Below are 26,566 nucleotides of genomic sequence, written 5' to 3' on the forward strand. Positions count from 1 at the left end.
GGACCCAACTACAAGCTTCGCCTATTCTGATATGGGCCATACACCATCACTAAGGCTGTAGGGTAAAATTCCTTTGATCTCAGCATTCTACCCTTCATTGGTATGCACCCAGTGTTCATTGTAGACCTCCTTCGGCCATACTTTTCACCATTGCTGGACACATCCAACATTGCATAAGAACTCACACCAACAGAGTTAAACCCAAACTACATGGAACAAGCCACCCCTCATTAAATCATGGACACATAGATCAAGAACACTCACCAACATAGGATCCAGCTATAGTGAGTTGTCGAAGTAGGCCAACTCCTTCACCAGGGAAAGTGGGTCACCATGGACCAAGTGCAACAAAAATGTCCTCACCTCATTGAGGCTCTGCATGAAATGGGGACCATTGCTTCCTAGGGAGGGAGGATGGATCTGGGTGGATATTGGTGGCCACCCACCTATTCCACCTAGACCTCTAGCTAGTTTCATATGATTCCCTTTTTATTGTAGCTTTTACTATTTTTAGTATTTTTCCAGGTCCTAAACTTTTGGAACAGTTTTGACCTCCTAAAGATCATTTTGTTTTAGGTCCACAACAGGTCCATGCCATAGTGCTTGCAATAAATCTTGTAGTACTCTGAGAGGTATTTCCAACAAGGTATCATATTTTCCAAACAGAGATAATATGACCAAGTTACATCCTCAAGAAGTTGGCAGCCCAACTACCCTAACGGGGCCGACAAACTCTTAGCGTTCCATCTCCCAGGGTTAGAGTTTTGGTTATTTAAAGTTATCTCTTGTTGTTCAATAATAAATAGGCCCCTGAGCCTCATTGTAACATAGTTCAGAAGCATTTAGCTGCCACATCTCTTCTCAGAGATAAGCTACCATCGCCCGAGCTAGTATTATTTCCATTATCTTTGTAAGAATATTTCAGTATTTGATATTAATGCAATTAGGTGTTATTTCTATTCCATATTTGTATTTATGGTTATATCTATAATTTTTTGTGTTCCTATTTAAGTTCATATCACTAGGACCTTATATGAAGATGTTTTTTTGGCGCAAATGTCAATGTGCAAAAATTGAAAAGGGTGTTGTGACACTACAACATTTGGCTAACCTCTGATCATCCTTCTTTGCATTGATTACATCCTTTTGTTAATGAAGTTCCAACGGAAAATACCATCTATCCATAAGGATATTTTTGGTCGAACCATGATACCTGTGACTATTTTGGAAACCTTATGCATGCACTCGGTTCTTGTGTCTTGGTGTTTTTATGCTTCTCCAATCAATAGAAGAAGAAAAGGGTAAAAATCTAAATGAGCAAACCTAAATCAAAGGACTCTATATACTTCTCTGAAGGAACAACCTCTCCTTCTCTCAATAAGTCATGATCCCTCTTCCTCCCATAAAATAAATAAGTTCCAATTCACAGTCCTCTTTAAATATATAAATAAAGGAAAAAGAAGAGAAAGGCTTCCTGAGCAGGGAGGTGAAGCAAGCAACTTCATCGGGTACTTTCCAAGCTCATTGGTAGCAGATAAATGTTTGTATTCCTCTAGTGACTTCATTGAGCTACTGTCTAGCCTTGCTGGTAGTAGAGAAACACCAAAGATGGAAAACTATACTATGAAATTATAAAGCTCGCGAACTTCACTACCCTTCTGATTCGAAACAATGCAATTTTGTTAAATATTATGCTTCTTTTCAACCAAGAAGGCACAAAGGGAAGCATGTTTATTCATACGGTAAGTGGGGAAGCAAAAGTCATCTACACGATGAATCAATACTCCCTTAAGAACTCAAACCCTACACAAAAGAGTTAACTAAGACAGACAAGCTAGAATTCTGCCATTGTGTCGCTAAGTGTTCTCGCTACTACAACACCCTCCAAACTTTTGGCCTGCAACAAATTTCAGAGCCTACCTTCATGTTGTAATCGCGAACAATTTAAATCCATTCCATGTGTTTTCTTTAAGTGCTCTGGTCCCTTTCGCATGTTATCCATCACATAATGTCTATAAGGTTCTTTTGGTGGTGTCTAAGGGTTATATTTGTGAAAATGAGTTGATTTAACCGTGTAAACATTTGTTGCACTCATTCCCAAAGTTTTCAGCATTGTCGCTCAAGTGTCGTCACTATTTTCAAAAAGTGTATCTTTATTGTCATACTTGGAATGGGTTGTCTCAAATTTTTTGCATTGAGGAAAGTATGTTTTTCATGTGGTTTGGGTGTTCTTTGTTGTGTTGTCAAGTGAACTAAGTGTGTGATCATGTTCAAGTCTTGGTTTTATTCAACTTCCTCTCACTGATCCAACACTTCGTCAATTTTGGAAAAACTCCCGAACAGGCCACTCAACCTCATCCACCTTGAAATACATCTTTGTAGCTGACTATGCAAGTTGATCAATCAAGAGAAGACAAAGGGACACCAGTTTGTAACCACAACTCAAGACTTGATATTATTGAAGACTTCTTACCTCTAATCCATCAAGAGGTGGATAGAAGAGCATCCTCAAGAATAAATATAGCAAGTAATAGAAAAATTGACTTGACATTGCCATGTCATCAAGCAGTCCATATCAGTAGTGTCGTGTCATGAGTTATTTTATGCCACATCATTATTGTGGATCATGCAATTTCCTTTTTGAAATATATTGTAGAGTGGAAGTCCAAAGGACATGTACAAAAGATGAAGATTCATGTAAAATCAAAAAGTCATAGGAAGTCAAATAGTCATGAGGGTAGTCAAAGAGTCACAAAGGAGGTGAAGTATCACCTAATTGGTTATATATACACCCTCATTGTATGAGGAAAGGACCTTTCACCTTGGCTCCCCTAGCAAGGCATTAGAGAGACAAGCTAGTTATTTTGGTGAGCAAGTAGTGGATCCAACGCTCCATTATTGCAGCTACTTGTGTTCATTGTATACATGTATCTTGGAACTTTTACTTAATATCATAAGCCTCATGTCCAACATGTTCTTCATGCATGGATTATGAATATCTGTAAGACTTATATGTGAATTTTTGGAATTCATGTTTTCTTTCATCTATGATAAAGTAGTTTAACTAATTCATTTATCTTTGTACTTATCATATTGAGAGTGTGTTGTGATGGTTGCTATTGTTGTCACATCCTTGTGGAATATTCTGATGGATATTAGACATATATTTCTTATCGATTTGTTCTAATGACTATCACATCTTTGTGGACTGTTCTATTGGATGCTAGACAAAGCACTCTTGGTTGTGTGTGTCTCTACTAAGGAGGTAGTATTGCCTCTCTCTTAGAGGCTCACTTCCTTTTCTCCCTTTGCAGTAGAAGAACCTTAACAAAATTACAACCAAACACCCACCAGGCACACTCACTTTCCTTTTGAAGCCATATTCAAATTTATATCTCTTTCTAATAGTTAGGGACAAGGCAAATTTATAAGAATATATGGCAACCTTTCTGATACTCCGGATGGGCCTCCTATTCCAACTGGTGGGAGGTCTAATTGGGACTTCAAATTTGGGATACCCCCTTGGTTTACGAATTTCCAACATCGTTAACACATCCACAATCTGATGGATAGACCAAAGTGGTGAATAGAAGTCTCAGGAACATATTCAGAAGCCTTGTGGGTGATCATCCCAAGAAATGGGACTATGTATTAGCTGAAGTAGAGTTTGCATATGATGGTTCACCAAACAAGAGCATAGGGAATAGTCCATTTTAGATTTTGTATGGGATGCATCCTAGGTGAGCTTGTGAACTGTGAGATTTGGGAAAATTAGAACAAGGAAGTGTTGAAGGAGAAGATTTTTCTGCAGAAATGAGTGAGTTACATGAGAAAGTTAAGAAGAGATTACAACTCAACAACTCCATATGCAAGCATAAAGTAGATTAAAAAGGAAGATAAGTGAACTTTGAGGTTGGAGACATGGTCTTCGCTCACTTAAGAAAGGAGATATTTCCATGGAAGGAGTATAATAAACTTAAGATGAAGCAAATAGGTCCTTGAAAGATACTTCGTAATTTTTCTGTAAATTTTTATGAACTACAGTTACCTACATGCATAGGTATTTCACCAATTTTCAATTTGAGTGTTTTGTATTCTTATCAAGTCGGTGAAAAAGACTCATCTAAAACAAATGCAGACAATGATGAAATCAATGAGCAGTAGTGGGTAAAACAAATTATTATGGAAAAAAGATTGGAATATTAAATGATTTTCAACACAAAGGTTGCAAAGAAGACTAGAGGGAAGGAATATCTAGAATACTTTGTGAAGTGGATAGGTCATCCGATTGAGGATTCCACATGGATGAGTGTTTCAGCTCTATAGAAAGAAGGTTATTTTGTAGAAGACCTTATGAGTAGGAACTAGTAAATTGCTCTTTCCTATGGAGCCTAATATAGGTGTATAGGTCGAGAAAAAAATTGATGAAGTCTAGACAATAGCTTACTAATGAGATGGGATGCTCACACGGTAATGCCGGGGAAATGTTTGTTAAGAAATTTTAAATATTTCATTTAGGAGTGAGTTTTGGTTCTTTTTTAGAAATAATTTGGAGAAGTTATCTTCTAATGTAAATATAGTTTTCAATTTCCCTTATTTTTTGAATAAGGGAAAAAGATTCACATTTTTGTGACTCTTTGTTGTCATAGTCAATTTTTTCTTTTGTTTTTGGGAATAAAGGAAAGAGTGCTAGGAATTTCCTAAGGGGAGGAAGGAGGAACTTGTTGTTTTCTCTATGTAACTATAGTTCTCAGGTTTGAAAACACACCTATACCTTCATATTTGTGTGAACTGGGAGGTATTTATGTGTGAACAATGTAAATGAACAACAATTGGATTGTAAATTTGTATGGTTTGATATTGAATCAAACTCCTATGGTTAAACCAAATAGATTTATGCTTATGAATTATTATTAATTGAACTTTTACTCTTGTGAATTTTATCATTTTAAGAGCCTATAACTTGTTGAATCAATTTACACTAAGAAATTAAACCCCTGTGACTTCAGTCGTTGTGTGATAGTAATTTATCTATTGTATTCTTGTTGTATCAACTTCAAAACCAATAAAGGAATGTGCCACCATGTCCTCGAGTAAGGAATGTGTGGTAATTACAACAATATGGGTGCTACTAAACAAAAACAAAGTACCCTATTTTGGAATATAGTTAAACCTCTTTTGACTTTTTTTATTGTTGCAAATTTTTGATAACGTTGCAACCCTAGTGGAGAAGAAGGGAAATAGAAATTGTTCATTGTGTTAAGGAGAAAGTTAGGGATGTGAGGTTCAATCTGAAAAGAGTTCAGTTGATTCATCTTCCCAGGAACCATAGTACACAAATTTGATAATGTGCTACCAAATTATCCCGTAGAGAATAATAATACCAAATCATTTCGTAGTGACTGTGAAAAAAAATATAATGGAGAATTACATTTTTGGTTTAAAATCTCCTTCTGACCTGCCCATTGCATCACTTCTATTTTTCCCATGTTTAAGTTCACAAAAAATGAAATGTTTTGCATTAATGAAATATTTTGAGTATTGATAATACAATTGAGTGTGAAGTGTTGGAAATAATACTGAGAGGGGGGGGGGAATCAGTGTTAGCAACTTAACAATATTTCATTTCCATAAATAGATTTATAAACGCTACTTCTGTTAATGCAACTTGCGTATATATGCAACTGTGTTTAGAGCAACCATCGTATACCTTGTAAACTTATTATTTAGTGAGTTGATCTTTAATCTATGTATCAGAACCATATAAGCAGTAACAGGTATAGTAAAACAGAGTAGACAGTCACACACAAGAACACAAGATATAAGGTGGAAACCCAATGTGGGTGAAAACCACTTGCTGCAACTCGTCTTTATCTTCTTTTAATAAGAAACTTCTTTTTACAATATTTCTGTACTGATGCAGTCTTATACCAGTACGCAGGCTTCTACCTGCAAAAGGCTACAACCTTCTCTCATTCCCCAGCTTCTCCGGGAAGGGAGCTACAATCCCCTTAGCTTTTATACTAGCTGATGTACTAGTACGTAGGTGCTGACCTACAGAAGGCTACAACCTTCTCTTTTCTTCTAGGGACCACATTTCATAAATTTTCAAACTAGATCCATCAGTAGCATTAATCAAGCATCAAAATATATTTGCATCAATCAATCTCCCTCGCACTAAAAAAAAATGAATCAAACAACCACTTCTCTAAATGCTGTAACCAGAATACAGTAACAGAACCAGAACCCAACCAGAACCCAAAACACTGCAACAGTAAACAGAAGTAGCGGAAACATATTTTATGAGACATACTCTACTTCACTATGTCAACCCTACATGCATACACTATTATATGAAGGAAAGCCTGCTTATACACAGTTTTGAATTACCGAATTAGCGTGTATACGTGTCTTTGCTATGTTGAACCTGCGTATAGATTTGTAAAAGATAATTTCCCTTTTTCAACTATTCAGACATCAGGTATACCCAGATCATTAGATTTACAGATCAAGACATGCACCAAATATAAATGATCAAAATCACACAAAGATACTTCTCTTCAAGCCTTAAGATCTTGACCCATCAATAGAACTTATCCTTCTTCAAGCGATGAGGTTCCTCCTTGATTCAGATCCAGCTACGCACCATAACATAATCACCAGTATTCTAGATCTTGGTCTTAATTAGATATTCAATGCTGGAGTGCATTTTCCTAATGATCTCCTCATCCTTTTATAGTCTTAGGCCTTACTCAATACCATGGTCCAAAACCATTTAGAAGCAATACCTTGGACCAAATACTTGGGGTCAATACTTTAGTCAAGATGCCTTGGACCAATACCATGGGTCAAAATACCAAGGACCAAATACCACGGTCCAAAACCAAGTTTTCCAAACTGTACGTGCTTTTCTTTGCGTGGAAGTACATGTATACGCATACATGCCTTTTGGTCTTCTAACCCGCATGTATACACGGCTTGGTCAATGGTAACCTGCGTATACCTCCTTTTCCATTATTCTATGAGCCTGACTGTCATCTGAGTGAATTGCTGAGTTATTTGCCATCAAGGACAGCACCTGTGCCATAGTGCCAAACCTGTGTCATAATGCCAACAATCCCCCCCTTTGGAGTTGATTGCAACCCCAAGTCACTCTCCCCCTTTGTCATCAAGGGCAAAGGGTTATGCTCCCCCTAAGTACATGCTGAAATCTCTGCTCTGCTGAAGTGTGTTGTCCATGCTCCCCTTGACTGTAGGTAAGGTCTATAAAAAGATGTTCTACAAGAATAATATGACTCTATACATCATAAATGACCTTCTTAGCACCAAAAACTCCCAACCAAGTGGGGATATACCAAAAATTTATACATGTTAAAACAATTACATCATCCATCCCAGGCATAGTGGGGAAACAAAATAGGTCACTACATCACCTTGATAATTAAAGAAATACATGACATAGAGACCAATTATCTAATACAAGACTATGATAGTCATCAGCAGCATCTGTAAATCACTATCCAGACTAGCAACCATGATCTCCCTCTGCACCTGTTCCACCTAAATAAAAAACAACTGTGAAATTATACCAAGATCTTCTAAGATAATGCGAACAATGCATTATTAAAAGTATATGCTCACCCTGAACCTGTGCCAGATGATCACTGTCAGACCCATATCAAACTCTTTTCATCCTGAGTCTGGCCCACTGATATTCTTCAAACCAACATATACGCGACTGTATCCACAGAAACCGACATATGTATGCGAATACTCTTCATGAAATTCGCATACAACCACAATTCTGAAATAGATAAGTGTCAACAGCAAGATGATGCATCAACTACCCCCAGCTTCTGTCTCAGGTATTCAAATGTATCTCTGGGTAGTGGTTTGGTGAATATATCAGCAACCTGTTCCTTGGAGGGAACATACTCCAATTTGACTTTTTGTTCAATCACTTGTTCCCGGAGAAAATGATATTTGATAGGTATGTGCTTGGTCTTGGAATGCATGACAAGATTCTTTGAAATTCTGATTGTACTTGTATTATCACATAGAATGGAGATGGGTGGAGTACAAGTGATTTGAATATCTTGCAATGTTTGCATCATCCAAAGGAGTTGTGTGCAGCAAGATGCAGTAGCCACATATTCTTCTTCAGCTGTAAACAATGCAATTGAACTTTGTTTCTTGCTGAACTAAGACACTAATCTGGAACCCATAAAGAATGTGCCACCACTAGTGCTTTTTCTGTCATCCGTGCTTCCTACCCAATCTGCATCTGTATATGCATGAAGTGTGAGATCTATGTCTCTGGGATACCATAAGCCATAGTTTTGTGTTCCTTGAAGATATTTGAAAATCCTTTTAACTGCCAGAAGGTGTGCTTCCTTTGGATTTGCTTGGAATCTTCTAAATATACCCACTGCATGCATGATGTCTGGTCGGGTACCTGTTAGATAGAGCAGACTACCAATCGTGGATATATAGGTTGGTTGATGTACTACTGTTGATTCATCATTTGCGCTGAGGCTGCATCCTGTTACCATAGGGGTACATACTAGTTTTGAATCTTCCATTCCATATTTCTTCAAGATCTTCTTGATGTACTTGGTTTGTGATAGAAAGATATCGTCTTTGTTTTGTTGGACTTGTAAACCAAGAAAATATGTGAGCTCACCAAGCAGGGACATTTCAAATTCTTTCTGCATCACCAAAGCAAGGTTTTGACTCATGGCTTCTTCATTGCTACCAAAGATGATATCATCAACATACACAACAAGTATTAGCAATTTATCATTGTCAATTTTTATATATAGATTGCTATCTACTGATCCTTTTTAAAAACCTTGTTGATGGAGGTATTTGTCCAGATAATAATACCAAGCTCTTGGAGCCTGTTTTGTTAGAAAGTTATATATTACGGAGCAATGGAACACATAAAATATTGCAGAAATATAAGCACAGAAAATGCATAAAACAAGAGAGACACAAATATACGTGGTTCACCCAGTTTGGGCTACGTCCACCCCGAACAGCCAATCCTTCCTTTCTATTATCCAGCAAAATGAAGAGACACAACCTACAGCAGATCCGCTGTAATATCTTCTGTTTTCTCTCACAATCTCACCTCTCTGCTTCTCGCTCGGAGAATACACATATATTACACAGACTCAATACAATGCCCTCATACAAAGGGAGGGTTTCCCTTCTAGGGCAAAAAACCCTAAACTAAACATAATTTCTACCGTCAGATCATCCGCCTAATGAATGGCCCAGATTGACTAGAAATTACTATAATTTTACAAGGCAATTTTACATATGTTTTTAGCTTCGGCGGCACTGCCCCCGAAAGCCCCCGCCAGGGGGAGGGGATCCCCAAAGGTCGCAACCTCCCCGCCTAGACCCCCCCTGCAGCGAATATTTTACGGTGGGGTCCAATGTGGCGATACCTTTGAATACAGAAGATAATCAAGCTCCACACCCAACATGTTTAAGACCATAGAGAGCCTTTCTGAGTCTGCATACAAGTTTTGGATCATTTCCAAGGATGAATCCATCTGGTTGCTGAATATACACTTCTTCTTCTAAGTCTCCATTTAGAAAGGCAGATTTCACATCCATTTGATATACTTTGAACTTCTGAAAGCTAGAAAGAGCAACGAACATTCTTATGGCTTCAATGCTAGCAACCGGTGCAAAAGTTTCTTCAAAAGTCTATACCTTCTTATTGAGCATACCCTTTACAAACAAGTTTGGCCTTGTTTCTAATAACATCTCCATTTTCATTCAGCTTGTTTTTGGATATCCATTTGGTCACTATGACATTCTTATCATTAGGTCTAGGAACCAATTCCCAAATGTTATTCTTTTTGATCTGCTCAAGTTCTTCATTCATGACCTTGACCCAGCATTCATCATTGCATGCTTCAGGAACATTTTGCGGTTTGATGGAGGAAAGCAATGCTAGATAGCTTGAAGCTTCTGTAATAGTTCTTCTTGTTTGTACACCTGCCTCTTTCTGACCCAAATTTGAGTCTCAGGATGATTTTTCTGAACATATCTGGATGGAGTCTTTTCTTCTGCCATTATTTTCCCTTCTGGTGCTTCATTGGTTTCTTCTTCATCATCATTAGTCTGATTTTATGTGGAAGGATAATCCTCATCTTCTTCCCATTCTTTAGTTTTTACCTGCTTCATCAACTACAACATCAATACTTTCAACAATTTTTCCTAGTATTTTATTATAACACTTGTATCCTTTACTTCAGGAAGAGTAACCAAGGAGAATGCCTTCATCTGCTCTAGGTTCAAACTTGCCAAGTTTTTCATCAATCCTTTTGATGTAACATTTTCTTCCAAAAACTTTGAAGTATTTTATAGTAGGAGTCTTACCATACCAAAGTTCATGAGGAGTTTGAGTGTTGTTTACCCGAACATTTGTTTTGTTGAGAATAGTGATGGCAACAAATGCAGCTTCACCCCAGAAGGTTGCAGGAGTTCCAGACTCATCTAGCATAGCACGATCCATCTGTTGAATAGTTTTTTTCATCCTTTCTACCACTCCATTTTGCTAAGGAGTCCTTGCGGTAGAGAATTCCCTTCTTATTCCATGTTCTTCACAAAAGTCAAAAAATTCATCTGAGGTAAATTTCCCTCCTCGATCAGACCTGAGGCATTTGATTTTTCGATCTGATTCATTTTCAACCAAAGCCTTGAATGCTTTGAAATTTTCAAATGCTTCGTCTTTATGCTTTAGAAGTCCTATCCAACACATTCTGGAAAAGTCGTCAATGAACAATATAAAGTATTCTTCTCCACGAGGTGACTTTTTCCTTGATGGACCACATAAATCAGTATGGACAAGTTCAAGCAGCTTACTAGCTGATCCTTCCTTCTCAGGGAAATGTGTTCTAGTTTGCTTACCAAATTGACATGATTTTCATATTGTATTTTCTGGAATTCTGATGTCGGGAAGATCGCGAATAGCCTGGTATTTACATTCTTTCCTTATCTGAGGGAAGCTTAGATGCCCCAATCTTCTGTGCCATAGGCAGTGTTCATCATTTTTGCTTAGATAGAATTGTTGTTGTCCTCCATTGAGTATGTATAAATTATTTGGAGTTCTTATGCCTTTGATCACTATTTCTCCTGTATCAAGCTCACGAAAAACACATCCATTTGATCGAAATACTACCTCATTTCCTTGATCACACATTTGACTAACACTCAATAGATTATGCTTTAAACCATCAACATACATAACATTCCCAGCTTTGACCTTTTCTTTTAAGAGAACAGAGCCTTTACCTTTTATGACTGCAGGGGTGTCATTTCCAAATGAGACCTTCCTTTCCTTTTCTAAGGCACTAAATGACTGAATTTTTTCTTTATCACCTGTCATGTGTTTTGAGCATCCATTGTCGATGTACCATTGATTTTCTTATCCTTCTGCGTATAAGGCTATACCACATATTTTGGTTTGTAGTTCTTTCTTTTTCCATGTTTTGGGACCCAATGATGCTTGCTCCTTCTGAGATGTTTGCCGAAATTTACTCCTGCATTCAAAGTCTTCATGAATGAAGTTGTTACAGATAGAGCATTCTATTTCATTTTCAAGATAGAAAAGTTATTATAGGCCCTTTTCATGATCCCAATCACATTCCTTTGATTTCGTGCGTTTCTAGTCATAATGGTCTTGTAAGCAACACATTGAGCAACTTTGTGTCCAAAGTTATGACATGAAAAACATTGGCCATTAAAGAAATTCCTGCGATTATTGAATCTGCTGACCTGATGATTGTAGTTTCCATTGACATTCATTCTTAAAGAAAATTGAGAATGATTTACTTGTGGTTGGTTATAGCTTCTATTCATCCTTGAAGTAGATTGCACTCAATTTACCTGGTGATCTGCTTTAAGCCTCTGCTAATGATTGTCAACCTGTTCACTTCTCCTTGCTGCATCTAGATAGCCTTTGGAGGTTGATGGCTTTTGTGCTTGAGATGATTCTTCAGTATATCCAAGACCTGTCTTTATCGGAGGAGAACGATACACTTTGATAATTTCCTCTAAAGTTTTTGATCCTTTAGCAAACCTAAGATTGAGAGTTTTTGTTTTCTCAATTTCTTTTCTTAGCCCCACAATTGTGTTTTCTCATTGTGTTTTTGCCTTTCAGCAAGTTGGAATGTCAGAGTATCTATAATCATACTCTTTTCTTCTAAATAGATTTTAAGTTTAGAAATTTCTTCATAGAGACGATCTTCATCTAAAGTATCCAAGAAATCATCATCTTCAAAAGCCATCAGAAGTATATAATCATTATTATTTTCATCTTCATCACTATTTGATAAACCATCACTATCTTCATGTGTATAGTAGTTCTTTTTATTTACACTTTGTTTTCTATTCCATTTTGTTGATTCCTTACCTCTATCAAGCTTATATTTGTGAGGACATTTGTTAGCATAGTGGCCTACTCTCCCACAAGCAAAACATTTGAAAGGTAGTTTACCTCTGAATCTTCCAGAACCCCGTTGAAGGTTTTTGACAAAATTTGATTCTTCCTCTCCTTCTGACGTAAGTCCTGACTCATTGAGTTCTCCTTTTCCTGAAGCTTTGAATGCGGATTCTCTCATGTTTGATGGACCCCATTTTTTCATTTCAAAAGCAGATAGGATTCTGTGCAGCTGAGACATAGTAATGCTTTGAAGATGCTGCTTTTCTTCTATGGCAGAATCTTTTGATTCAAACTGAGAGGATAAGGATCTTATAACCTTTTCAAATAAATTAACTTCTTTTATATCTTCACCCAAGTTTTTCATTCGATTAACAATCTCATCTATACGTAAGAAATAATTAGCTACACTTTCATCATTGTGCATTCTGAGAGTTTCATATTGAATTCTCAGAGATTGTAGTTTTGCACATTTTACCTGATCATCTCCTTCATAGCTTAGAATGATCTTGTCCCATATTTCTTTGGCGGTTTTGAGCTACATAACCTTGACAAATTATGATTGTGACAGACTCCCTAATAGAGTATTGACAACCTTTGCATTTGTTTCATATTGCTTTTTACTTGCCGTATCTATAGGAGTTGTTGATGGAAATGTGTATCCTCCTTCCACGATATCCCAAACTTTTGTTTCGAGAGATTGAAGATAGATTGTGGTTCTTACCTTCCAATAGACGAAGTTGCTCCCATCAAAGATTGGTGGCCTGATGGATGCCTCTCTTTCGTAGTTGCTCATGCTGATAGATCTTCCTTCAAGTGATCAAGCTTCTTCTGAAGGACCTACTTTGATACCAATTGTTGGAAATAATACTGAGAGGGGGAGTGAATTAGTATTAGCAACTTAACAATATTTCATTTCCATAAATAGATTTATATACGCTACTTCTGTTAATGCAACTTGCATATATATGCAACTGTGTTTAGAGCAACCAGCGTATACCTTGTAAACTTATTATTTAGTCAGTTGATCTTTAATCTGTGTATCAGAACCATATAAGCAGTAACAGGTATAGTAAAACAGAGCAGACAATCACACACAAGAACACAAGATATAAGGTGGAAACCCAATGTGGGTGAAAACCACCTACTGTAACTCGTCTTTATCTTATTTTAATAGGAAACTTCTTTTTATAATATTTATGTACTGGTGTAGTCTTATACCAGTATGCAGGCTTCTACCTACAGAAGGCTACAACCTTCTCTCATTCCCCAACTTCTCCGGGAAGGGAGCTACAACCCCCTTAGGTTTTATACTAGCTGATGTACTAGTACGTAGGTGCTGACCTACAGAAGGGTACAACCTTCTCTTTTCATCCAGGGACCACGTTTCATAAATTTTCAGACTGCATCCATCATTAGCATCAATCAAACATCAAAATATATCTACATCAATCAATCTTCCTTGCACTAACCAAAACTGAATCAAACAACCACTTCTATGAATGCTGTAACTAGAATATAGTAACAAAACCAGAACGCAACCAGAACCCAGAACACTGCAACAGTAAACAAAAGTAGCTAAAACATATTTTATGAGATGTGCGCTACTTCACTGTGTCGACCCTGCATGCATACTCTGTTATATGAAGGCAAACCTGCGTATACGCTATTTTGAATTACCAAACCAGTGTGTATACGAGCCTTTGCTATGCTGAACCCGCGTACAAATCTGTCAAAGATAATTTACCTTTTTCAACTATTCAGACATTAGTTACACCCAGATCATCAGATTTACAGATCAAGACATGTGCCAAATATAAAAGATCAAAATCACACAAAGATACTTCTCTTCAAGCCTTAAGATCTTGACCCATCAATAGAACTTATCCTTCTTCAAGTGTTGAGGTTCCTCCTTGATTCAGATCCAGCTACGCACCATAACCCAATCACCAGTATTCTAGATCTTGCTTTTCATTAGATATTCAATGCTTGAGTGCATTTGCCTAATGATCTTCTCCTCCTTTTATAGTCTTAGGCCTTACTCAATACCATGGTCCAAAACCATTTAGAAGCAATACCTTGGACCAAATACCTGGGGTGAAGACTTCGGTCAAGATGCCTTGGATCAATACCACGAGTCAAAATACCAAAGACCAAATACCACAATCCAAAACTAAGTTTTCCAAACTTTACATGATTTTCTTTGCATGGAAGTGCGTGTATACGCATACGCGCCTTTTGGTTTGCTAACCCGCATGTATACGTGGCTTGGTCAATGGTAACCTGCGTATACCTCCTTTTCCTTTATTTTGTGAGCCTGACTCTCATCTGAGTGAATTGCTGAGTTAGTTGCCATCAAGGAAAACACCTATGCCATAGTGCCAAACCTGTGTCATAATGCCAACATGAAGGAGATGTGTAATTTGATTGTCAAATATCCAACTCTAGGGTATCCCGAAGGGCTATGGGGAGGACTTTTTTGGTGGTGGCTCTACAATTTCAACTAGGGTTTGGTGGCTAGTAGCCATGGCAGGGCGCGAAGGAGGGAGTTTTGATCCCTCCTACAGTCAAGTAGCTACGAGCAGAAGTAAGGGAGCTGGTCAACATCGCTTCAAGAAACCAACAGAGGTGACAACTAAGGATATTAACACAGGAAATATTAGATCTCACGGACAAGAAGAGAATCACGAGGAAGATAGCAGGGAGAAGAGAACAGGGGGTAGTAGTTAGAAAGCTGCACCTATGAGTGCGACAGGTGTCTGCAAACCCAAGTCGACCATTATTCCTCAGCTAGTTTTAAGTGACCTAGCACTACAGGTGCACAGACATCACATGGCAGAACACGTGGTTATACGAAAATTTATGGGGATTTGGCCGACGGAGAAGGCTTTGCATACATGGATAAGGAACCACTGGAAAATAAAGGGTGAAATAAATCTTCACGTTGGGTCCAAGGGTTTCTTTACGGTGGTGTTAATAAGCTTAGAGGATAAATATAGAGTGTTCGAGGGAGGACCATATTTTTACGCTACTACAGGCCTTTACATGCGACCATGGGTGATGAATTTTGTCCTACAACAAGAAACATTCACTTTGGTACTGGTATGGATAAGAATTTACTCCCTTCCTATAGATTATTGGCTGTCGGAGTCTCTAAAGGCTATCAGCAACAAGCTAGGGCATTTTATAAAGATATCATATGCAACTCTAAGAGGAAAATACACTTCCTTCGCCTGGATTTTATAGAAATGGACTTATCTAGGGCACTTTCGGATGAAATCATTTTAGAAGTGTATGATGAATAATGGGTGCAGGCATGGACTATGAACATGTCCCATTTAGATGCTGTAAGTGCCATGAACACAGGCACCTATACAGAGACTGCCCATTAAACAAATTGGAGAGCAACACGAAAACCACCATAGGCAAAGATCCCTAGGGTTTCACTAAGGTGGTGGGTAAAGGGAAAGGAGGAAAGCGGTACCAAAAGAAAATCAATGAGGACAGGCAACCGAGCCACAATAGTTTCAAGATCTTAGAAGAAGAAGTTGGAAACAACAGGGAAAACTAGGAATCAAAGACTAATCCCACTGAGAAGGAAAGGGATGCTAGCATGGAGGATATACTAGAGAACAACTAGCAGAAGGATGATATATTGAGCATTATGGAGCTTAGTAGGGACCATGAGGTGACCCCAAGTGAGGCAGGAATGGAGGACCATGAACTGCAGGAGAATATAGAGAGGGAGAATTTAGATCTGGAAAAGTTTCTGGAGTAGGAAATTACCAAAGGAGTTGACTCACTGCCAAAAGACGAGTTTGACAAGGTTCAAAAACTCTTGCTCTGGAGATCTCAATCGAATGGTTCTGGAGTCAAAATAAACCATGATATCCAAGAGAATAGAGGGATGAAAACAATGGAGGAAACATTGGGGCACTCTTCCAAGAACCCGGGTAGGAAAAGAGGAAGAAAAAGATAGAATGAGTTGCTAACCAAATGTGGGAAACTCATGATTAACTCAGGTAAGATGAGAGATCTCACCAGTTACTCCTTTACAAACCTTTCTTAATGAAGCTTACAATCTGGAACATTTGGGTTCTAGGAAGTAAAAGGAAACAAAGAAATCTTAGCAGTAGAATAAAAGAAGAAAAACCAGATATGGTTTTTATTCAAGAAACAAAGTGTTCGATGGACAAGATCAGAGAAATAAATAGAAAATGGTTAATCAAGTATGAGTATCTAGAGGTTAAGGCAGATAACTCAGCGAGGGGGATTCTTACGCTTTGGGATCTCTAGAAACTTGGAATCCTGGATGTTGAAGCGTCCAAAAACTATCTATCGTTGGTGATTCAACCTTTGGGTGATAAAAAGATCTACATGATTACAACTATCTATGGTCCTCAAAAACTGGAAGACAAACTCAAGTTTCTCACCTCCCTTGAGGAGCTAGGAGAGAGATATCCTAATATGCCCTGGATTCTGGCAGGGGATTTCAATACGATCAAATCTCTTACAGAGAAAAAATGTGGCACTAGGATACTAGGCAGAGACTCCATTTCCTTCCAGAACTTCATAAATAACATGGGACTAGTCGATACAGAAACAATAAATGGCACTTTCATGTGGAATAATAAGAGGGGAGGGGCTTCTTAAGTTTCCTCTAAACTAGATAGATTCATAATCTCAGAAGACCTCCTTCTCAGAGACCTTGACATGTCAGCTTTAATCCTTCCCTTTGGAGGCTCGAATCACTGGCCTATCCAGCTTGAAGCCACTTTTATGGGTACACCGAGGAATAGACCGTTTAGGTTTGAAAATGTCTGGCTCTCTCACCCTAACTTCACCAACAATATTAACAAATGGTGGATGGAATATATGCTTGTTCAAGGCACTAAAATGTTCATGCTACAACAAAGACTTAAACACATTAAATCTAGACTTAAAGATTGGAACAAAAAAGAGTTTGGTAATATTTTTAAAGCCAAAAGAGAAGTTGAACAGAAACTCTAGTGGATTAATCAGATCATCATCACAAATGGTTTTACCAGGGAAACGAAAACACAAGTCGATCCTCTTCAGAAGGAATGGGAAGATAGGTGCATGTAAGAGGATATTTTCTGGAGATAGAAATCGAGGGTGTAGTGGATTAGAGAAGGGGAAATAAACACGAAGTTTTTTCATAAATCAACTTTGGATCACAGGTCACATAACAGAATTTCAAAACTTGGAGATGTTAAAGGGAAATAGCTCGTCTCCCACAAAGAAATGGAAGTTGTCCTAGTTCAATACTTCCTTAGCATAGTATAGGAGCCTCTCTTCGACAAGTCATGGTTCATTAACAATTTGACAAAGTACATTCCCAAGCTTGCAACTAGGGAAGACAATCACAATCTTAATAGGCCAGTGTCTCAAGATGAGGTTAGTGAAGTTATCAATGAGATGTAAAATGGGAAAGCTCCTGGCCCGGATGGATTCAATGTGGACTTCTTCGAAGCATGCTGGAAAACAATCAAACAAGACATCCTTGATGTTGTGGAAGACTAAAGAAGATCCAAAATGGTTTTGAAGGCTCTCAATGCCTCTTTCATAGATTTGATTCCAAAGCAGGAAAAAGCTATGACACCGGACAGATTCAGAACCATAGCTTTATGTAATGTGTGTACAAAATTATTTCCAAAGTGATTGCTAACAGACTCAAGCCCCTTCTTCCAGCTCTTGTCTCAGAGGAGCAAACTAGTTATGTGGAAGGAAGACAGATTCTCAATAACATCATACAAGCTCACGAGGTGGTACACTCTCTTAAGATAAATAAGAATGTTGGTATGATCATACAACTTGACCTAGCGAAAGCTTATGATAAGCTAAGTTGGTCTTACATTAGGGCAGTGCTAGGAGCTTATGGTTTCGACCAAAACTAGATTAGATGGGTTATGGCCCTTGTATCTACGGCTAGTTTTTCAATCCTGCTTAATGGCTCACCCTCTAGAACCTTTATGCCTTCTAGGGGTCGCAGATAAGGATATTCGCTCTCCCCCTTCCTCTTTGTGCTCATGATGGAAGGGCTAGGCAGAGCGATCAAAATGGAAAATGCTGAAGGAAGAATCCAAGGACTGAAACTTACCATAGATGGTACTGCTTTGACTCATCAACAATTTGTGGATGACACTATACTGCAAGGTATTCCCATAGTCAAGGAAGACAAATCTTTCAAACAAATCTTGAACTACTTTGCTATGGCTACTGGTACAGAGGTAAGCCTTGACAAATCAAAGGTTTTCTTTTTTAACACTAACATTGCTATTCAGAGGAACCTCACCAGAATTCTCGGGTTTCAAAGGGATTAGTTACCTTCTAAGTACCTTGGAATGCCTCTCATGGACAAACCTCTAAGCAAGGGAGTGTGTGAGCCAATAATTAACAAACTTTAGGACAAGATCAGGAAATGGACTTGTAGGTATTTGAATTTGGTAGGGCATCTTGTGCTTACAAAGGTTGTCCTACAGACCATACCCATTTTCATGTTGTCAACTCTTCCTACTCCTACAGGAGTTATGCACAAAATCAAGAATATTCAAAGAGATTTTCTTTGGGGCAAAGGGGAAGAGAAAAATAAGTGGGATTTGGTACCTTGGGACAAGCTCTGCAAACCTAAGGCTCATGGTGGTTTTGGGCTTCATGACCCTGAAACCCTCAGCAGAGTTTCGGGTGCAAAACTTTGGTGGAGGTGGCATAAGGAATTGGAAACCCCTTGGGCCAAGCTTTGGAAACAAAAATATGCAAATAATTGACAGGAGAGGGATCATATCTGAATGTCTGGGCTTATCAAGGGCTCCCACATTTGGAATCTTGCTTGGGAAAACAGAGCCATTGTCCAGCAACATATCTTCTAGGAGATCCGAGCTGGGAACCTGGCAAGATTTTGGGAGGATAACTGACAGCAGGAACTAAACTTGTTTAAGGAAGAACTAACCGCTCTAAAGAATGACACTGACAACAAAGGTTTATGTATGGTAAGTGACTTCTGGGATCAAGCAAGGAAAAATGGTAAATGGAGAATATGGAAGGATCTGGGCTATAGTGAAGAGAGCCCTTTGAAGGCCCAGGTAGGATCTCTTGCTCTGGACTTGGAATAGAGGAAGACTTTGGTATCATCCTCGTTTGACCAATTGAGATGGGGAAGAAACATAGAAGGTAAATTTAACCTCAAAGAAGCTAAATGATTGGCCCTAGGGTTTGACTATCAAAACCCTGATAAGCTATGGAAGGACCTTTGGCAGCACCCACATTGGATGAAAATAAAGTTGTTTATGTGGTTGGTTCAACAAAAGAAAATTCTAACTTGGGAAAATCTTCTGAAAATGGGTTTTGTTGGCCCATCCAAATTCCATCTATGTGGTTTACAAGAGGAGATGATGGAACACCTACTCAACTACTGCCCATTCACCTCTACCTTGTGGGAATGGGTGGCCTCAATCTTCAGGCAAACTGACAAGGACAGGCTCAATATCACCAACACGTTGAAAAATTGGAGGAAATACTTATCAGGTAATGAAATCATTAACAAGGCTTGGACTCTGGTTCCAGGCTTTATAATCTGGGATGTCTGGAAAGAACGCAATGGCATGATTTTCAAGAACAAAACTGGCTCAACCCGGAACATTATTGCACAAATTTTACGACTACTCAAAGACACTAATGGATCCCTTTTGTGGAGACCTCTTGAGGACCCTACTTTGCCCCAATATGCTCACATACTGTTGCAGTTGGGTCTCCATTTGCTAGTTCCCCAGAGCATAAACAATGGTGTGAGCCAGATAACTGCTCGTAAAAACTTCTGGCAACCTCCTCCTCATGGTTTCTTGAAAATCAATATAGATGGAGACTTTGAGGGTAATCTAGGGATGACTCGATTTGGCGGGGTCATCAGAGATGAGTAGGGGCGCATAAAGGATATCTTTTGTAGTCATTTTGGGACTGCCACTAATAACATGGTGGATCTCATGGCCTTAGAGCAGTGCCTGGAAATACTGATCAAGTCAAATTTACACAACGCCATCATTGAAGCAGACTTTGAATTGGTAATTAATGTGGCCAAGAAGATATGTAATGGAACGACACGTAGAAAGGTTTCAAAAAACTGGTGGCTTCTGCAGGTTTTTCAACGTATTCATTCCCATCTATGAACCTTGAGAATGGTCAGCTTCGTTCATGTGCAAAGAAAAGCCAATATGCTAGCTAATTGTTTAGCAAATGAAGGAGTGCTTTTCAAGGAAAGTTATAGTAGGTATGCTTGGGATTTAAAACCCTCGGGGATATTGCATGATGATTGTCAAAGATAGGCAGACAAAGACATGGAGCACTTCCAGACCATGAGGAATGAACAGAAGGAAGACTAGTGGAAGCAGGAGAAAGCGGAAGCAGAAGTCAATCATAACTGTTGATCCCACATAGAATGCTTAAAACAGAGCTAATTACAGGGGAGGGGTACTTGGTAAATAGCGGGCTTGTTGGAAGGTCGTCGACCACAGATTTTGATGGCCTTCATCATCGAATGGCTATCGGGTTGGAAATTGATTGAAGGTTAAGTCTTCAAGCGAACCTGAAGATTTATAGATCAGTGGTTTATAATCTTCATTGGATCCATAAAGAGGGTAAAGATCGAGCTAGTTTCCATTCTGATATCTCGAAGGACCATCAGATCAACAGGGGCTTGATCGTATGGATATCGGGTTTTAAAAGTGATCAGAGGTTAAGTCTTAGACCGGACCCGAACTTTTATAAACCAATGGCTTATAATCCTTATCAGATCCGTGAACCAGGTAAAAGGGGTGCATGTTGCCGAGGCGATATCATTAATGACCATTGGATCTTACAGGATCTTGATCGAAAGGATATCAGGTTTCAACATGGGAGGAGGTTAAGTCCAAGAGCGGACCTAAAGTTTTATACATTAACAATTTATTTTATCTGTCGGCTCCGTAAAGCAGGTAAGGATCACCCAAGTCTCTGAAGAGATTTCCTTAAGGACCGTTGGATCACTGGGGGTCTTATCGAATGGCCATCGGGTTGGATGATGGGCAGAGGTTTATGTGTAAGATTTCAGGTTTTTTTTTAGGTTTTGTTGATGGTTAATCATCAACGAGTTTTCCCCTTGCTAGTCTTTACACTTATAAAGACATGTAACATATGTAATCTTTCCTACAGTTAATTGAAGGCTCCACTCTTACTTGACCGAAAAAAAGAAATATTTTGAGTATTAGTAATTAATGGTGAGAAAGAATCCAAAAATGCAATAAGAGTATTATAGGTATGGATACAATATGATATTAATTTCATTATTATTTATTATTATTAATAAAATTTTATTTTATTTTTAATTATTTTATCGTGGCCAGGATAATTGAAGTTTTATTATTGAATATTTCATTATGAGTATGGTAAAAGATATTAAATTATATAGTATAAGGTTTAAAATTTTGAGAAAAATGTTTGTAATAAGATTTCTAATTAATTAAAAAAAAAAAATTAAAAATTAAAATGTATAAATATATCTAATTATTATTGTAATAAAATATTTAGTCAAAACATAAATTAATAAAAAATTAAAAACAAATTAATCGTTGTGTATTTTCTAGAAATAAATATAATGAAATAATTACTAAATAATATATCATTGAATAATGGATATAAATTCAAACTTGATTGATTTTATGGTTAATCAATTACATATTTCCATCGGAAGGGATGGTTCACTATTGATCTTGACAACTTGCAAAATATGGATCTGCATCATTCTATGAGATCAATATGTTGTTTTCTTTTTGTATGGATCAAGAACTCATCAAATATTTGGAGGACACTCTTGAGGCATCCCATATATGGGTCATCTCTGCACAACCAAATTCCTTTGATAACACTTCGACCAACCCTATGGCACCAACTCCATCTTCTACCATTCTCTATTCGGTGACATTAAAATCATTTGGAAAGGTCAATCCTCGATTGATTATAGTTATGGTTGACACGACATCCTTCAAGAATGTTACCCCCTCCCAAATATTGGAATCCACTAATCCTTCACATTGTGACTCATATACATTGTTTTTTGGGCTTTCACTTTCGTTGTGGTCCCCCTTGGTGGTGCTAGTTAACACTGGTGACACAATAGAGGTTTCTATTTTTATCTTGAATAGTTATCCTAAATTTGACTGAATTTCCCATCATTGTGGTTTCCTCAATGATTTTTTAATTGTCGAGATGCTAACTCGATGTGGGATCATGTTGTCACTGCGATGAAACCATCCAAAATATTTCCTATACTTGAATTTTGGAGCCTACTGTGGATCTTGTGATCGGTCGTTCCATAGTTTCTTCTTGGTCACTTGATACTTTGTTAAGTCTTTGAGCTCCCTTCCTAGATTGTAAGTGTCAAAGTCACCTCCTCACACATGCTCAGTCCATAAGTGTTATAGACATTTTTGGGCACTACAACCCCAAGCATGAAATGTCCATAAACCAAGGGCTCCTAAGTCCCTAAAAGTGTTGTTCTAACCCCTGAAGGAACAAGGTCAACTGATTACAGCTTCTCCCAGAAGTTCTTCATGAAAAACTGCTCAGAACTGGTCAAAACAGGATCATTTCAGCTGCTCCATAGGCAAAGTGCATTGCATCTCACCTAAACACACTGTGTGGGTGCATTGCATTTCAAAAAGCCCTTCTATGGGGTGCGATGGGCGAGAAGTGACAAATGGCAGTGTCATTCCTCGAGGTGGAGAGGCATGGAAACTTCCAGAAACTTCTCCTGTGACACTTGCCTCTCTGAATTCGACCAAGGATGAGTAGAGATCATCAATCTCCAAGTGGAAGCAAGAACTATCAGAGGGAAGACACTAATCAAATCACAAGCTGACTCATCTCCCTTACAGATATCTATATATGGATCCCTCATCCTAGAGATCTAAAGGCTGGAATTTTGCATATTATAAGGAATTGTTGTTGGTTTCTTGAGACAACATCAGATTGTTGGGTGATATAAGCTTTGTATGAGGTGAAGAGGGGCTTCCTTGCTGAGAGGATGATGCTAGGTCAGAACAACTGGTTGTAACTCCCCTTGGCTCTTTCTTGTTTATCAATAAAAGTTATTCAAGTTTTCCTCCATACTCTTGTATCATTTATGTTTGCTACATTTGTATGGTCAATTTACATCTGATCCTAGATTGTTTATGATTATAGATCCATGTGCTTGTATAGTTCTATGCTACTGTGATCTTACAGGTACTCTGTGAAGCTGGGCGTGCAAGGGAACAAGTAGCGAAAGACTATCAAGAGAGAGAGGAATTGAACTAGGAGATTAGCGCAAGACATAGGTTTGTCTTCTTTGTTCTTCTCTCATCTATGCTTCATAAAGGAAAAATGAAAGTAGCTTTACTTTGTCTGTTTCTAAGGTAGCTATCACACCTTAGTGGGATAAGCAGTTCTGTGTAGACACTTTTCCCTGAAACAAAATGGCGACTCCACTGGGGATGAATTAGTTTGTTTGTTTATCTTCCTTGTTGTCTATTTTATAAACTTACAGACGGAGCCTGAAGTCGAGCTAGGTAGCTTTCGAGTAGATAAATGCCGCTTTAGTCAATCTCCAGGATTTATTTATAAATTAAAAAACTGATTTACAAACTCTCTGATTACCCTTTGTGATAGCTCTTAGATCCTCCTTAGATCTACCCCTGATTGTTGCATTACTGATTACCATTTGCTCGGCCAAAACCCATGAAATGAACTGCAAACTGTGACCCGAAACCCAAGCAAAGTCTCGTCTTTGGCCCAGAGCAGGTACTATTCTGTGAATCTGAAATTCAGTGCACCTCCCGAGTGTAGTAGGTGCACTGCATTTCAAATTTCCTATGTTACAGGTGCGCTGATCAGACTAAGCATTGTTCAGTTTTGGTTTTTGTGATTCATTCTTTCCAGTTCTATTCATGAATTTTGCTGCCTGTGATCAGTATATCTCTGTTTGAAACCCCTTTTCCTTGCTGTTATTCCGCCTCCTTTGTATAAAAGAACTGTAAATGTTTTTGTGTATTTGTTGAGTCATTTTCAGTTCTCCTTTGCAAAAGTAACGTAATCTTACTGTCGTCCTTTGATTTGAAAGCATCGCAAGTGTCGTTTTCAGTCATAGGAAAGAGTTTGATTGCTGTAGATAGTCGATTATCCTGTTACTATTGTATTTGGTCTGAATTTGTAATTTTTCTAGTGTCGAAAGCAAGTATTCATTTCTAAATCGTAAAGTGTTGTGATTTCCTCCATTTTTTATTTCGAAAAGAAACTTGTTGATAATTGTCGCTTGAAAGGTAATTCAGATTTGTGCATTAGCTTTCTTTTCTCCATTCACATACTAAGAAAGCCGAAAACAAATACATGCATGTGCATTTGCATTTAGACTGTTTGATTGGTTTGATTTAGGAAAGTGCATTTAGAGTGTGCTCTTTGCTCTTTGTGAAAGAATATTGTCTCTCTTTCCTTAGTAGCTAGGATTTTCATTGCACAAAGAAGATAAAAGACTGTTTATCATCTTAGATTGCATTTTAGGAATTACACATCTACATCTCGTGGTGAACCTGAAAGGCAAACTTCATAAACAAGATCAACTATAAAATAAATTCAATGAATCTAACAACGCTTTGGAACCTAACACACAACATTTAGAAGTCTAGGCTAGAGACGTATTCTGGCGTCGTAAAGCCTGGTAACTGCTGTTCTCACTGATGGTTGGGTGATTCCTCCACTTTGAGACGATAAGTGCCAGTACGGACTTGTGCTCCCACGTACCGTCGAGTATATTTTCGGAGACCACAATAGGCTTAATCCTTTATCCATAGGAAGCCGTGTCTGCCGCCCTATCAATCGCAATGCACTGAACACAACATTCGGGAAGATTGATTGCCGTACCATAAAAAGTATTCTGCAGTTTTCCGATTGGTTTGGTAATCCCTCTACCTAGATTTCTAGAGCAGTCCCTTTCGTTCCTTTTCAGACTCCTTAACGGAAAAGGTCCATCTGAGCACTTGTCACTTCAGGCTCATTAAAAATCGAAGGCGACTAGAGTCATATTTTGTTTTTTCTCAACTCTTAAAAATTGAAAAAACAAGTTCTGTCAAAGTGTCTAAAATTCATCTAATTCGGAAACATACTCCCCCTTTATTTTTAGTTGATCGAGTAATCCGCAATCATGGAAGAAAGTTAATTGAAATCCCATTGTTCGCGGAGGCTTACGAGTCAACCGTCTTTGTCTCCGGAATCGAAGCTAGTATGGACAAAGCGAACTCATTTAACCGGTTCCAAATCTCCTGTTAAAGTTAGAACAAGTGTTCCAACAACATCAGAGATTCCGGTTACTCCAAACATTTCTGGTATCCCTGCTTTTACAGAAGAAGTTCAGCAGCCATAGAAGGACAGTGGTACTGATCCTAGTCTGAGGGTAAACACTTGTATCACTGAACCCGTTCCAACTACAACCGATTCGGAGAGTTTTTCTCCCCAAACATCTATCGCTGTGGATTCCATACCTTCTTCGGCACCAGAAATATTCTACGGACCTGACGGTCTACCCCTTCCACCTGGTCTGATTGCTATAGAAGAGATTGTGGAAGATCCTCCATCTAGTACTCCATCGCAATTTGGAGTCGGGATCACTCTGTATCCTTCTTCATCAAAAGTTAGTCTACCGCCAGCGGAAGCTCCTGTAGAAACGCTAGGTAATCTTCTGGATAGACTAGAAATGTCTGAACAACCGTCAACATCTAGGACTGTGTCGTTTGACACAGCGACAGCAGAACTCCCTGCTATCACTCCAACAATGTTCGCTGGTATACCATATGTCCCAACTAGCTCTCAATCGTTAGAGAGAGCCCACTCAGGGGCCATTTACACGGTATGGTCTGTTCCTGTTTGTTCATCCGGAATAATATCCAGAAACTCTTATGTTGATTCTCAACAAATTGATCCATTTGGAGTTCAATTTGGGCAGTCCGTCCCTCAAGGGCAAACCATTCCCTTAAGTACCGGATTACCACCATATGGGGGGCAGTATGCCCTTTCATTATCCCCTCC

The sequence above is a fragment of the Pinus tabuliformis genome, chromosome X, assembly GCF_031772625.1.
Source record: "Pinus tabuliformis cultivar Carrire ecotype Pingquan chromosome X, CPIR1, whole genome shotgun sequence".
NCBI lineage: Eukaryota > Viridiplantae > Streptophyta > Pinopsida > Pinales > Pinaceae > Pinus > Pinus tabuliformis.